The 16,286-nt window shown below is 34.7% G+C and overlaps 1 protein-coding gene and 1 long non-coding RNA gene across 3 annotated transcripts in view; one reads left to right on the top strand and one right to left on the bottom strand.

Annotated features, from left to right (window-relative positions):
- The window catches only part of LOC143252345 (BCL11 transcription factor A-like), an 83,170-nt gene that overhangs the window by 23,613 nt on the left and 43,271 nt on the right, over positions 1-16,286 (top strand). The gene's annotated exons all lie outside the window — the stretch shown is intronic.
- LOC143252349 (uncharacterized) overlaps positions 1-16,286 on the bottom strand; it is a 45,043-nt gene that overhangs the window by 13,401 nt on the left and 15,356 nt on the right. The window lies entirely within an intron of this gene.

Raw genomic sequence — 16,286 nt, 5'->3', positions numbered from 1 at the left:
CTAACATTTTCTTACTTCAAAAACTATACAACTGTACATTTCCGGCTTCTTGGACAGAAGCCACGTTACTCAACAGTGCTTTGTATCAAAACTGCACGTGTGTAGTGATGTGACAAGGTAATACGATTAATGACAAAAAATAAAAATGAAAATAATTAACATCTGATAGGATTAGAATAACGCGATAATCCATTATTTCTTCCAATTAAATTTTCATGAAGAAACTGTCATTTAGAGAGAGATTCTTTCAAGCACGTTTAACTGTATTTTACCTTCTTTGTGAAGAACATTTTTACTCCATTGAATGTAGTTGATTTATCTTTATTAGCTGTACCATGTCTTTTCCAAATATTTCTCATTGGAAATTTTTAAGCTTTTGTCGATTTGAACTCCGCGAATTTTTCGAGGATTCAAATCATCAGTCTACGGTTCACATGTGACGTTACGAATATCATTCTTAAAAGGAAATAAAAGAAAAAAATTGCACTAATTTATTTTCCATTGCAATTTAACACGTTGCTGGTAATTTATATGTATAAAGACATTTTGTATGAGTGTCTACATTTCTTGTGTATTATTATCGTATTTATGTATACCGTACCCTGCAGTCATTCGTCCATTAGTATGCTTACTTCAGGTTCAAATACACGAGGTAAACAATAAGCATAGTCTATGCAAAACATATACAGTAAATTTTTGCTTTGACGTTATATTCGAAAAAGCATAGTACAAATATATATTTTGGTATGAAAGTAACAACACGTTAAAACATATTGAGAAACGTTTATCCCCCACCCTGCAGGGATTTCGACTTTTGCACCACCCACTTAAAACATACAAGAAGTGATTCCTCACCCCAAGAAATGCGTACACGGGTATCATAATCCTGTTTCTATCCCGATTTGTTCGCAAGTTCTCAACGCTTTTGAAAATATTAACTTTCCCAGCTTTAAAGGAAAACTGATTGAAGGTCAGTTTGCCCTTGTCCTTTGAGCTGCATTCATCAAAACTTACCAAATAGAACCATGAGGGACACCTAACCTTTGATCATATTTTGTCAAAATCCGATGAAAACTTTTAAAAGTTACACTGTTCACATACACACCGACTGAAGACAGTGCACTCGCCATTAATCATGGGGTAATAAGACAAATACATATGTTATAATTTTTACTATTAGACGTGACCCGGCATGGCCAAGCATGTTATGACGTGCGACTCGTAATCTGAGGGTTGTGGATTCGCATCCCCGTCGCACCAAACATGCTCGCTCTTTCAGCCGTGGGGGCGTTATAATGTTACGGTCAATCCCACTATTCGTTGGTAAAAGAGTAGCCCAAGAGTTGACGGTGGGTGGTGATGATTAGCTGCCTTCCCTCTAGTCTTACATTGCTAAATTAGGGACGGCTAGCGCAGATAGCCCTCGAACAGCTTTGCGCAAAATTCAAAAACAAACAAACAAACTTTACTATTCGACATTACGACGATATCGAATGAGTGTTCCTCAGTTAATCTCGTCAACTGTAAGACAGTTAAACTCATTATAACTGCCATCATCCCTGGTTCTTCTTCTTAAGGCACTCCCGCACGCTTTAAAATGTTTGTTACAATGTCCTGTAGGTGTGGATGTTTGTTTGCATTGTTACCTTTATTTCTTATCAATAAAAGAATTATATTGTTTCCTGAAAGAACATGTTTAACTATTTCGTTTCATAGCATCTCAAACCAACTGATTTTTTATTAGCTCAGTCCAACATTTTCTGAACATTTTTATATCTAATTTTGCTATTTTCTACCGTTGAGCCAGGAGCTATAATAATAGAAGATATGTATATCTTTTATTATCGAATCTCATTGCTTTTTTAAATCTATTTGAAATTTTCGTCTGTGTGTGTGTGGTGCATAAAAACGCAAACCAAAATCAAGTAGTTCATTCAGTATACTTTAAGATGATGCTATGTGACTATTCACCAGACCACTGTGTCTCTGTACGAGTTTATAGGAAATGTTATAACGCTTCCATGTGATGACTCCCACTTCTACTGAAGTTAATCGTGCTTCATAAGAACGATGTATTTCTGGTTCCATGTTGTCTTTGGAATTACTTTCTTCACCAGCAATTGTACTAAGTCTGATAGCATTGGTTACACTCTATTGGCCAACACTGCAGTTTCCATTGTAACAAGATTCTGTGTAGGATAGTCAATCTTAGACCACAAATTTTCACAAGCTTTTCTGTACATGAAAACTGGCTTCCAAAACCATTACCGTTAACTTTCGATCAAAATAAGCTAGATATATAAATTCACAGTTAAAATTTAACGCAGTAATTAATACACCTAATGTAATATGCCAATCTTACTAAAAATAGATAATGTTATAGAACAAAATAATTAGAACACAGTTAAGTGCCGTGACTGTTAACGATATTTTTAGCCATAATCTCAGTAATGGCGTCATGAGGTTCAGCCGCATTAGGAGATTTAGATTAGTCCTAAAACCTAACAAGAGGACAACAACGCATAACAATCGTTATAAATAAAGAAAGAAATGTTTGTATATATTAGAGATTTCTAACCATAACAACTGATTAAACTAACATTAAAGACAGAATAGATTATAATTTACACCAGAAACACACACACACACACACACACACACAGAAATAAGATCTTTGCCTCATACATTGTCACAGTTCAGAACCACAAAAGTTCATTAGAACTGGATCGGTTGATTTGACAGACTTGTAGTCGAATGTGATGCAAAGATTCCAGAACCTTTTGACCACCTTTCTTAATGACCCACTGTTGTTTTCGAGAGTATAGCTGAAATTTGCAAAGTATGTTTGTTTTGAATTTCGTGCAAAGCTACACAAGGGCTATCTGAGCTAGCCGTCTCTAATTTAGCAGTGTAAGATTAGAAGGAAGGTAGCTAGTCATCACCACCCACCGCCAACTCTTGGGCTACTCTTTTACCAACGTATAGCGGGATTGACCGCCACATTATAACGCCCCACGGCTGAAAGGGGGAGCATATTTGGTGTGACAGGGATTCGAACCCGCAACCCTTGGATTACGAGTCGAGTGCCTTAACCACCTGGCCATGCCGGGCCCCATAAGGTATTGTGAACTTTACATACTTATCTATTATTTTGTTAACAACGCCTAGATATATGCCCGGCTTCATTACATAGCTTTTCAAATTGAAGGGTTCTATTTCGTAACCATAGTCTCACCTTACGGGTGAGGGCGTTGCTTTTGATTGACTTTGGATGCTGTTTAAAAATCTTTTACTATCCTAAACGGTCTCTTGTACGAGCTATTTTGTTTTTGGGGAGAACACTGAAGACTACCTTTTTGAAATATTTCATATATTTCATTCTACATAATTTAACATTAACTATACGAACACTGTACCTCTAAAAAGGCTGAGACTATATTAATCCCTAATAGTGTTGCACTGTCTAATTGGCGGAAATTTTCCATAAACAAAGTGTACAGACGTTTAACATATCGCTCGTAGCGACATATTACAGCATTAGCATATGAAAATCATTCTTATAAAGTGAGATCAACCCTCTCTAATTGCAATATAGATTAATATACCAGTTCTAATTAATAAATATCTGTTAAGTTGCCGTCACATTTCACTTAGTACGTTTCTTGAGTGGTAATTCCCCTTTTAATACAACATAACGTAAATGCTCCCTGTACCATTAAAGATATTCTTAACGAGTTTATTATATGTAAAGGTGCTCAGTATTTAATAATGTATTTACGTTAGTAGCAATTAGGCCACTGAAAAATTAGATGTACGAATAGGTATTTTCCTTTTGTAGTAAAAGAAAATGGTTGTATACTAATTATATTTTATATAGAAGGTCAACTAAAACCTTTTATAAACTGCAATATGATTTGACATAATTAAACATAATTAATACAGGTAATGAGACGAAACAATGAATGAATTATTTACTGTTTTGAAACGTACAATTATAACAGCTTTCAAGTTGAAACTGATAGGCATGCTACTTTAACCACCAACTCCATTTTGTTGCAAAGAAAATGCACGAGACCTGCACGTATGTACATAAGCTGTGTAGCCGTTTACATAAGCAGTTTCGAGCATTAATCAAGTGGTGTATAATATTCTGGTAAATTTATTAAGAAATAAATATTACAAAAGATTGGTGTGTTGTTTTTATTTATCGGACACGAGACTCTAGGACTTTCGTTTGAGGTTTTAAGGCATTTTATTTGTTTCATAAAGAACTATAATGCTTATTTGTAAATAATATTACCTTTCGAGGATACTTTGCAGCTTAAGATGCTTTAATACGTTATCGAAAATGTAAGGTTTAAAAATGTAGTTTGTGATAACACATACTAGTGAAATTAATCTGTTTATATATAAAGCTTCCTCCACTATTGTTGTTTTTTGTTTAATTCTCTGTAATATTTCAAATTTTATTTTTAAGCAATTCGCCATTTCTAAAACCACTGCTAATTACCTGCGTATGTTTTTATCTGTTGATTATGAAATGTATTACCGGTATATAGAAACATACCAATTACCAGCTTGAATGTACAAACAAATAACGGTTAGTGTAATGACTTAATATTTCGGAGTATTACGACAAGAAAATCATTATAAGCACGCACCAATGTGATGTGTAACTAATATGTTTACACGTAAGAAAGGGAAGAACAGACAGAAATAACTAAGGCGTGAGAAATAATCTGTTGTCATTTTACAAAACATATGACACAATAGGATCTAGGTATTAATTAATTCATTTTAATATTTGTGTTAAAGTAGCACACAGTTTGTCTAACTGGCATTCACCTGTCGGTATATTCCACTTTTAACATCACATATAACGTTAAGAAATTAATCCCTCCTCACCCACCTGAAGTTGCATTACTTAGGCATGGGAATTCTGAATGAAGGTTTATAGTTGTGGTATTAAAGTCCACTAGGCTACAGGGTCAGAAGACATGAGAGATGCTTTGGTTCTACTTTGAAACGCTTTAAAAGTTGAAAATTGTTAAACCAATTGAAGCTCTTTTCTTTCTTTCGAGATTTTGATCAGATTTAAATGTTTATATTTATAACAGTATTTGTTTGCATATCCTTCTGAAAACTATGGAATTAAATCACTTTCTTCTCGCTCATCTCGGCCACGTGTGAGATTTTCTTTTAAAAGTTTTAGACGCTTGTTAGTGTACACTGTGAGATTGGTGAAGCGTTTCTACTTATTGTTTTTTAGGTTATTAGCTCGAATTTGGCATTTTCAAAGCATTTACAAAACAATTGTGTATGCATAAGTAATAGTGCTTGTATGGCTTCGTGTATTATGTAGCTGTTATCCTAATATTACTGTCTCTGTGTAGAAGCAAGTAATGCGAGCACATAGGCTGTACAACAGTTTACTGATTATATACCGTCACACGCTTCGAGTACGGCAACATTAAAGTGCATATGTGTGACGCTGTATCATGTGACCTGCCTCTGACCTCGGCCTTACATCATTACGTGCAACTGTGACACCACCACTGGCCAAGCATGCCCGTTCCCATGGTAGCACTGTCAGCCAGACCTTGGGAGTGAGAGTCTGTGGGGCTGGTGTCCCGGGGGGGCTGGAAAGGGGAGAAAGAAACTGAATTCAGAAAGGATATGCGAAGGGAACTGTAATAATACCACTTTAGAATAGAACCGAATTGATTTTTTTTTTGTCTGACGCCATTTCGTAAGATCTTATGCTATTGCAGTAGAGAGTTACACTCAAGAGAAATGTCTAATTTGAAAGAGAGAAGCACCAGTGAAATGACAGGAAATGTGGCTCCCTCTCGCGTAATCAGCCAGCATTGTTTTGTTTTGGTCTGTCCTTTGAGAAACAATTAGAGTAAGTAGTTTTCCACCAGAGGGATATGCGAGGGGTGGCGAGGAATGTCTCACGGTTTTTCAAACTCTGTGGCCTCGACCTAGGTATAATACACCTTTGGGCGAGTTGACACAGAGCCGAGCGCCCGAGGCTAAACCGGACACTCCTTTATGGAAAGCGTCCTTGAGTAATTTTTTGTTCATGTTATGCATGTTGATAACAGCTTTATGCAAGCAGAGTTTTATGATAACTTTATCATGGTTGCCTGGTTCTCGGTTTGTTTCGTTCTCTGACGTATAAGTGTATCTTATGAAATACAGCTTGCGTTCTGAAAAAGATGGTGGCGCTACAGTGCTAACACTTTTATATAAAAAAAAAAAAAAACTGAATTTGAACAGTTTCTGGTTTGTGTGATGTGGAAAAAAAATTGTTGCACGTGTGAACTTGTGTATTTATTTTTTTGTTTTGTTTTTCTACTGGGTTCAGTATCAAACCGAGTTGCTAAAACAATATTGTCTTAATACTTTATACGATTAGGAATAGCAGAGAACATATTATGTGGCATAATAACCTGATAAAATGAGTTATAAAGTACTTGGGTTAATATACTCACAATATTAAGCTCAACTATTATAAGCTTAAAAATTTATAATGTGCTTTAGCATTTAAACTTAACACATAAGCAGTTCCATGTATATATATACACGATAAGGTATAGTGAGTGGTTATTTATAGTATTTGACTCAAAAATGCGTGTATATACGCTTATAGAGAAAGTATATAGCATATGTGTGTGTGTATACATAGAGGAGGGCTAGTCATTTCCCTCTCGAACCTGTTTCTCAAACCACGATGGCTTTCGTGATTGCTGATCATATATATAGTATAACCATAAATAATTATATCTCGTAAACTAATAGAGAAACATTTCCTGAAACACTTGATAATTCAGATACCTGTTTCTTAGTTTCTAATACAAGTCTGTAGAGATATATAGTTGTTAAAGTATGTTTTAGGTCATATCATGCCAATTCAACATGTTCAAAATTGAAACTAAAAAATCAAACAATACTTACAAAGCAAAAACTTGGTTTTGCGTAAGATTTTGGAGGTCAGTAAGGGGTTGATCACAGTATACCGAAATAAACTGTCTGAAAATATTGTGTTTTAGTTGCTTATATTTTTGTGTATTTAAACTTTCATAGTATGGACAGTATGCATGGTATACAGTAACGATACCTCTGAAGAGTGTGTATATTTACCATCAAGATTGGTGATCCGCCGGAAATACTTACTATCAATCAAATTAAAGAAAATAATGTTTCCAAAACAATATTAAAGCTAAAATAAATCAGTTTTAAATAATAATAAATTCTCTATATCACTTATCAAATCGCTAAATGTATAAAAAAATAGACTAACACCTGAGGTAAAAGCTGCCCACAACCAAAAATCTAACATGATAACAAAACACAAAATTCACGTTAAAAATGTTAGTCTTGCCTGCGAAACATCATCTATCTTAAACATGATGTAGTGTTAAAGTAACCTTCAGTGATATTAAACTAATAACCGACGTTCTAACACAAATCATGTAGTGTTAAAGTAACCTCCAGTGATATTAAACTACTAACCGACGTTCCAACACTAAAATCATGTAATGTTAAAGTAGCCTCCAGTGATATTAAACTACTAACCGACGTTCTAACACTAAAATCATGTAGTGTTAAAGTAACCTCAAGTGATATTAAACTACTAACCGACGTTCTAACACAAATCATGTAGTGTTAAAGTAACCTCAAGTGATATTAAACTACTAACCGACGTTCTAACACTAAAATCATGTAATGTTAAAATAAACTTCAGTGATATTAAACTACTAACCGACGTTCTAACACTAAAATCATGTAGTGTTAAAGTAACCTCAAGTGATATTAAACTAATAACCGACGTTCTAACACCTAAAATCATGTAGTGTTAAAGTAACCTCCAGTGATATTAAACTACTAACCGACGTTCTAACACTAAAACTGTGTGAGTGTTAAAGTAACTTGCAGTAATTATTAAACTACTAACTGATATTCTAACTCTAATATAGATATAACAAGTAGACATATTTCCTTAAGAAACTTTTTAGGCTCTTATCTATAATAACGTGTTTTGCTCTTTAGCACTGTGTTTGCGAACAACAACGATAAGGTCATAAGAACTTGGAGTGGACTTTGGTTTTTGTTTGTCAGATTACAAGTACATTCGGTGTGACCAGTCACGTATCTAAGAATGGATATGTGAAAAATAACTGAGTATTACATGATTATTTGCTTATTCAATAGTAAAAGATGACGTTCATCGAAACCAACCTTTCTTTTCTGTCTTTACGAAAAAAAACAACCCAAAAACTATTGGTTTATGGATTAAATATAATCTTGATCAGACAATTAACAATAGCGTGTAGGTTCGCGCTTAATAACAAGCTCATAAAATACAGTTTTTTCAGAGTTATACGCGTGTCTGGGGAAATGCGAAGTAATAGGTAAATTGTATATATTCACATCCCTAGCTCTGTGTGGCTAATTCCATGTGTATCGTGTGTTCGTGTGCATGAAATCACAAGTGTATCATCAACGCTACTGTATGACTTTCTTTGATACTGCGTATTAAATATGCCGAATTATAACGAAGTAATTACCAAGTTTGTTTGTTTTAAAGTTAAGCACATAGCTACACACAGTGGGTTATCTGTACTCTGTCCGCCACGGATATCGAAACCCGGTTTCTAGCGTTGTAAGTCAGCTGTGCCACTGAGGCCAATTACCAAGATGTAGAGTATAGAACATTCTCATGTTAAGTATTTTAAATATTGTTAAGAACGCTTAGTCTTAGCAAAGTAACACGAACTTACAGATAACACAACACTTTTAGTGATTAAATATATCTTTCTTTAAGGTTAGGGTAGTATAATTTTGTTAATAAATTACAAAGGATTTGATGTTCAAACATTAATCCATTGAAGACTTGGATGTGCAGACAGTTGGTGGTGAGTGTCAGGCTTTCAAATTCAATAATTTGAGATATATTATGATTTTTGTCAGGATACATTAATTTGACAATCCGAAGGTGAGACTTGTGTTATATATGTGTTTGTTGTTTGACTTGTTCGTATATTTTCTAGATTAGTGACATAATGAGTTAATGTATAAGTTGTGATTACTTTGGTTTAGGCTATCAGTTATCTTAATCTCAACCATACTGACGATTATCAAGATGTATCTTTAATAATTGCATAGCTTACAGCATCAGCTGCTATAGATATGTTTCAACGCACAAGTATTCTTACGTTTATTATTTTGTTCTCGTTGAGTCTCGTTCTATACGAGAATTACAAATAGATCATCTCTGTTAAAAAAAAAAAAACGCATGCTTCACGCGCTCTCCAAATACAATGAGACCGTAAACGACATCTGAACAATTGCCTAAACTTGTACGTTGGTGACTTCCACTTGTCGCCACGGTTAACCTTTGATCAAAACATCACATAATTCGCAGTCCACTTCAACATTTTACGCCATGTCTATGTGCATGGTCTAATGAAAATCGAGGCAACATTTTGCACATGAAAAAGATAAGAAAAGCACACTTTCTGACCTTTTCCCTTTAGTCAAAAGTTAAGAGTTTTGAGACAGCGTACTTGCACTGTACACTCCTGTTATGTATTTATTGGAAGTTAGCTTGTTTTAGCTGTTTCCAAAGGCATATGAATACATCCATACTACAATCGTGGAGACATCAACCATGCTTACAGTAAATGACAAAATGGTCACTTTGTCAGTTTGAGACGTCGCTGAAAAAGTTTGTTTTAAACTGATTTCCTGACGTTTCTTGGATTAAATAGTTTGTAAGCTACTAATTTGATGTCAGTGTTTTCTCTATGAAATATTGGTTAAATGCTAGAGGTATGCGAAATTACGACCTTGACTTTGAGTTCACTGACTCTAGAGCTTATGAGTTTGAGTAGGGTGGGGGTGGGTGGCTATGGCTACACGTTTTCAGAAGGTTTAACGTTCGAAAGAACCTAAAATATGACTTGCAGTCGCATCCACAGTAATGAACGGTATAGTAGCAAAAACATTTTTTTTTTTTTTTGCGACCGTGCTAGAAAGCTGTATTTTAGTTGCATGCGTAACAGAAACCGTAGTGGTTGGAAAAGCAAGGTAGGGTACATTAAAATGTGTGGCTAATTTTAATTTTTGTATAGACGAAGAATATATGTTAGAATAACCCGAAAGCAGCTAATAGCCAATGAGATAGTAAAGAAAAGATTTAATGTTTTCTAAAGTGCGACACAGAATTAAAAAAAAAAAAAAAAAAAAACGTTCATACATGATGTTCCAGTATCAGCGTTCATTAGTTTACAATGTCAAGACCATGTCATACGTATAACTGCTGTTGCACCAATAAATATGGGTAATTTGTGCAGTCTCCGTGAAGGTTAATTGAAAGAAAAGTTAGATTGTAGTATATACTGAATAAACGATTGTGCTTCATTTTAAAGCAAATAATTGTCTCTAGGTCGACAGGACTGCACACTATTTAATACTGTTGACAGAATTGTCAAGGCTAATAAACCCGTATGAGAGGCAAACAGTACTGTTGGAGTACACTTGAGTACAATGTACAGCAATTTTAAATTTTGTAACCCAACTTGTGTAGGTGTTGGCGTATAATAGACGTACACCTTGTCCTTACTTAATCTAAAATAGAAAAAGTTGGTTCAGGTATATTTATCTAATTGGAAATGATTAAATTTTGTCATAGATTCGAATTACATTTGGAAGAAGGATAATTTTTTAAAAATATTTTGGACAAGTAACTGGTAAGCGGATTGCGTGATTATATTTGAAATCGTTTACATGTCTGGACAGAGAAACCATATTTGAAAAAATATGAATAAATAAAGCTCAATTAAAATAATTTTGTAAATATTTGGTTAAAATTGTAACGTGGAGAAATACAGTTTGTTTAGCATTATTGGTAGATACACATTATGCGAAAACAATAGTACAATGTCCAAAAAATAGTTACAAGCATAATGAAAACTTTGATCTCTATATATACCATTTATTCTTATAAATTTCATTTTGGCTAATTTGCTATAGCTCTGCACTATTGAAAATTGTCTTTCTCCATTCGTTTGGTACAGACATTTGGGATTAATTTAAATATTCTCTAAGCTGACCGACTCTTATACGATGTTGTTGGGATTACGGTCGAAATGATCCTTAATATAATGCTTATCTAGCCGATAATTCAATGCATTTTAGTCGCAGTTTTATTGTGCATTGAGTTATGTACTTTTCTCTTTCTCAGTTGCAATTCTGGAATTGGGTTCATTTACTTATACGTTACTTTTTAGTTCATATCAACAATGTTAGCCTATCTTCAATCAAAAGCTATTGATAACCATATAACCATAATTTCCGCAGTACCCAAGAAACACCATAGTCACCACAATGCTGTAAAGTATCTAGACTTGTCGCAGTTAAGGTAATCGGGTACAGATTATACCATATCAAAGTATTCAACGAATTATTTAAATAGTTTATATTTCTGTGACGTAACAACTGATATCGCAGTGAAGCAAACCCTCTGTTTTATTCAAAACTATGCCTATGCCCGGTATAAGTTTTTTTTAAGATTGAAAGTGTAATTAATTATAATTTATCCTAACTACTATATTATGAAATGTGTGTATTAGAATATAACTAATAAATTGATAACGAACATTTATAAGAGTTACACTCTGTGACATAATTTGTATTTCTTCACCAATTAGAATTATGCTTCCCAAGCATTTAAGGCTACGCCGCTTCAAATAGCTTCTTCTGGCTTCTGTGTACTTGGTAATTGTTCAATCTCATTCTTAGGTGTTTAATCAAATGATTTCTGGAAATGCATTAACACGTGCTTCGCACACTTTCAAGATAGGCCCAGTATGGCGAAGTGGTCAAGGGTGCTCGACTCTCAATATGATTGTCACGGGTTCGAATCCCTCACACCAAACATGCTCGTTCTTTCAGCCGTGGAAGCGTTATAATGTGACGGTCACTTCTACTAAGAGGTGGCAATGAGTGGTGATGACAAGCTGCCTTCCATCTAGTCTTACACTGCTAAATTAGGGACGACAATCGCAGGTAGCCCTCGTGTAGCTTTCCAAAAACAAACAAACAAACACTTTCAAGACAGGCAATTTGCCTTGAGTTGTATGATGGGTAGAGTGCGTGATCTAATGACAGTCACCACCGTAAAATACCTTTTTCACGAGCTGATTTTATCGAAGTTTCAGATCTTGTTATTTCTCGATGGTTGATTGGATTGTTGTTGTTGTTAAAACTACACAGTGGATTCGCTGTGCTCTGCCCACTACGGGTATAAAACCCGACTTTTAGTGTAATAAGCCAGCATAGTTACCACTGAGCCACGAGGAGGGGGCATTTCTAGAATTACCTGTAGTCCAAACTAGAGCGATGGTATACAAACATGTATGTGTTTCGCCTCTTCTTATCCTTATCATGTGTTAGCAGGACACGGTACATTGCGTTTTACTTTTAAAGTAGGGAAAGAGGTCAAATGAAGGTGAACTAACAGTATCTTTTTAATAAATGTATTTTGTATACAACCTTATTAAACCTGAAGACCAAGAAAAGGAAAGGCGGTTTAACCTATTTCAGTTACCTTTATATTAGTGATTAATAGGGCACCTTATCTTCAGTGATCGAATTGATAAAATTGAGGTTTAGAGATTTCATTTTTTTTATCGTATTTTAGTTTAAACTTCATCAGCGTAATACAAATTATATTATTTCAGTATTTTCCAGAAATACGCTTCAGTTTGCATATTCGGCAAGTATGCCATACCGTAGTGGAAAGATGATTTTAATAGACGAAGAAAGTTTACGTTGAACACACTATTAAATTTAACCTTCACCAAAACAGACCGTAAAAAAGAAAGTCAACAATATTCTGACTAATCAGAAACGCGCATTAGAAACAGGTCGAAAAGAACGGAATAATTAGATTTTTTGACGAACCCAGCTTGCCAGATATAAAAAAAAATGACTGTGAATGGGATATGTATATATGCGTGTGTAGCAATGTAATTTTCACTGTTTGATTGGAGTAGCTTAAAAGCTTATAGAATGTCGTGTGTTTCTGATTAAAAGGGAAAGTATCTGTTGTAGCTGACGTTTGGTGAGAAGAAATATCGTGGTCGATTTATCGTCATGAGCTTTAAATCGAACGATAAATATGATTGGATGGATATTAAGGAGCACGAGCTTATTATAGCAGATACGTCGTTCTTTGGTATAATTATTAGTTGCTCTATTAACGAAAATACTTTTATCATTGTGTAGTCAATACATAAAATAAGAAAAGTTAATAATTTTACTTTGTTTTATCGATCTGTAAGAAAGTGCATTAGAATTAAAAGAATTTACGTCTTAGGTGATATTGGAAAATATACTATTTCTGATTTCTCATGAAGGAAGATATTTGATGTTTGAGATTTCGGAATATATCGAGTCTCATTGTCTCTTAAGAAATGTGGTTTGAAAGAAAGTTTGTTTGTTTTGGATTCTGCGCAAAGCTACTCGAGGGCTATCTGCGCTAGCCGTCCCTAATTTAGTAGTGTAAGACTCTAGAGGGAAGGCAGCTAGTCATCACCGCCAACTCTTGGGCTTCTCTTTTACCAACGAATGGTCCGATTGATCGTCACATTATAACGCCCCCACGGCTGAAAGGGCGAGCATGTTTGGTGCGACCAGGATTAGAACCCGCGACCCTCTGATTACGAGTCGAACGCCTTAACACACTTAGTCATGCCGGGTCATTTGAAAGAAAGAGCCTGGAAGTAAGGGAACCACTTCAAAATGATGAATCGATTCTTTAACTATTTTATGGCATTTATAAACATACAAGCTAAATTTAATTTTTTTTATTATATATTTCGTAAAATTTCTTAAACAAAACTTGTATTTGAATGACGTAATTTAAAATACCATACTTCATAAGTAAAATATTAAGTTACTTATAACTGGTATATTGTGTATTATGGCAAAAATGATGCCATAAGAACAAAATAAATATTAATTCCACGTCATCTTGGATTGTATCCTCTTCATTAGGATGTACGAAGAAACACTGTTAAAAAAAATTATTGAATACTTCTTAAGTTAAACTAGAAAACGGATTTATTTGGGGGGAAGGGGTGGGGGATGAATAGATATAAAATAATTTTAGACGTGACTAAGAACCTTATCTCTGAAAACAGTTTTATTTAGTCTCGTGCTGAGAAACACGATAACATCAGAAGTCCTGAAAATATTTGGGTTTGTTAGTGCCATACTAGCTTTGTAGTAAATGTTGACACTAAATCAACGAAAGGCAGTATATTTTTACTGAGGTACAATTTGCAATCGTAGTTTCATAAAATACTAACGATCATATGATGACAGTGCAAGCGTTCACGTGATTACCCAGAAGGCTACTCGTCCAATTTCAGGTATATTGGGTAATAGTAAACCAAGCAAGAACACTTGACGATGGAAGATTGCGGGCAGACCATAGGCTCTTGTAGATAAATATTCGAGGCCATGCATGTTAACAGTCAAGGCTATGGCACTGTGCCCATCCCCTATCCTGGCCAGGCTATATCTTTCAGGGGAGGGGAGAGAAGAACTAAAATACCACGCACCTTCCCTGCCTATACTATCCGCCGCTGTGGTCCCAGTGGCCGGTCCTTGTACTGGTCAAACAAGCTGTGATAGGTTTCAACTGTTTAGTGTATGTCCGAGTTATATTGCTGGGAACCGTGAAGCCACTCGCACCTGAATATTTTTATAGGAGGGAAGGTAATTTTTATTCACAGTTTTGCAGTACATCATGAGTATATGTCTACTAGTCTTTATAAACGACTAACAAAATCTGTCCTCAGATAATAAGTGCCTAAAACACACAAAAAAGAACGTATGATTTATATTACAATATAAATTACAATTGAAATTATTGTTGCAATTTGAGCAAAATGACGGAGAGGAAACTGCACCAGTGAGAGGCATCGTATTACATTTTAAGATACTATACACGATAATACAGCGTTGCTGTTATTTATAAACTGACGCTTGCCAAATAATTTTCATTATTATATAAGAATGTTATTCCAAAAGAGTTAGGTTCATCTGAATAGTATTAGTCTAACGTTCCCCCCGTAACCCTAACTTATACTGTGTTATTAGGTGCTCCCATGATCAAAGTGCCCTAATATATGTGTATATAAAACATACGCTGTAGTTAGTGTTTCTAAATAAAACTGTTGAGTGTTTTTTTTTTTTTTACTAAACAAGAACTATGACTCTAAAACTACCACCCCTTTATGGCTTTCTGCCCTCTCTGTAATGCGGTTATACCTGAGAGATGTTTACCAACTGATTCTTCAAGGTCAACTACCTTATTTTCCCATCATTTATACTGGTAAAGTGAGAGCGTTGCCTAGAAACAGTCTAATCAATTTTTTTATTATTAAAAACGTTCATAGTTAAACGTGAAATACTTAAACTTTGACCGGTCCGTGTTTGTTGAATTAATGAATACCTTTAAATAAATACTAATACAGTTTCTTTAGCTAATTCGTTAATTTGCACGGTTAGAATTCTAACTGAACAAAGTTTAATTTTGTAATCTGAAAAGGAAGTCTTTTTAGGATACACGAAAGAACCATGCAAATGTTTCAAGCAAGAGATGTTTATAAACGATATAAAATGTTAGAATTCAGATTGCTTTCCATCCCCTTTGACTCAGTCGAAAGTCTGATATTTTATATCGCTAAAAAATCAAGTATTGATACCGGCTACAAAAAAAATATTGCCTCTGGTTATATGTCCTCATAAAATATCGAATGTTTTATTCCACCTTTCAACACATGGTGTAGGTGTAAGACCGGAAGTTATTGTGTTTCTTTTTACCCCATGACTAGTAGGATCACGTTAGGGAAGTTGTTGAAGTTGCGTAACAATCTAGTGTCTGCAGATCTTGCTATATAAAACTGTGTGTTCTCTTTATTGTGTTGTTGACAAATATCTGAGAGTTTAGGACTCGTAGTTTATAACTGTATCTCTGAAGAATAACTTAATATCAAACTGGACATACCACTCAAAGTAGACACTTGTCAAATGTACTAGTGGGAAAATCTAGTGTTGTTTGTAATTAAGCACAAAGCTACACATTGGGATATCTGTGCCGTTCGTGCCACAGGTATCGAAACCCGGTTTCTAGTTTTATAAGTCCGAAGACATACCATGTGCCGTAAGGACGTATTTTTAGTACTGGAAACATTGTGATATTAAAT

Source organism: Tachypleus tridentatus, chromosome 6 (assembly GCF_004210375.1).
Source record: "Tachypleus tridentatus isolate NWPU-2018 chromosome 6, ASM421037v1, whole genome shotgun sequence".
NCBI lineage: Eukaryota > Metazoa > Arthropoda > Merostomata > Xiphosura > Limulidae > Tachypleus > Tachypleus tridentatus.
The sequence above is the reverse complement of the archived record's forward strand: the minus strand, read 5'-3'. Positions and strand labels throughout refer to the sequence as shown.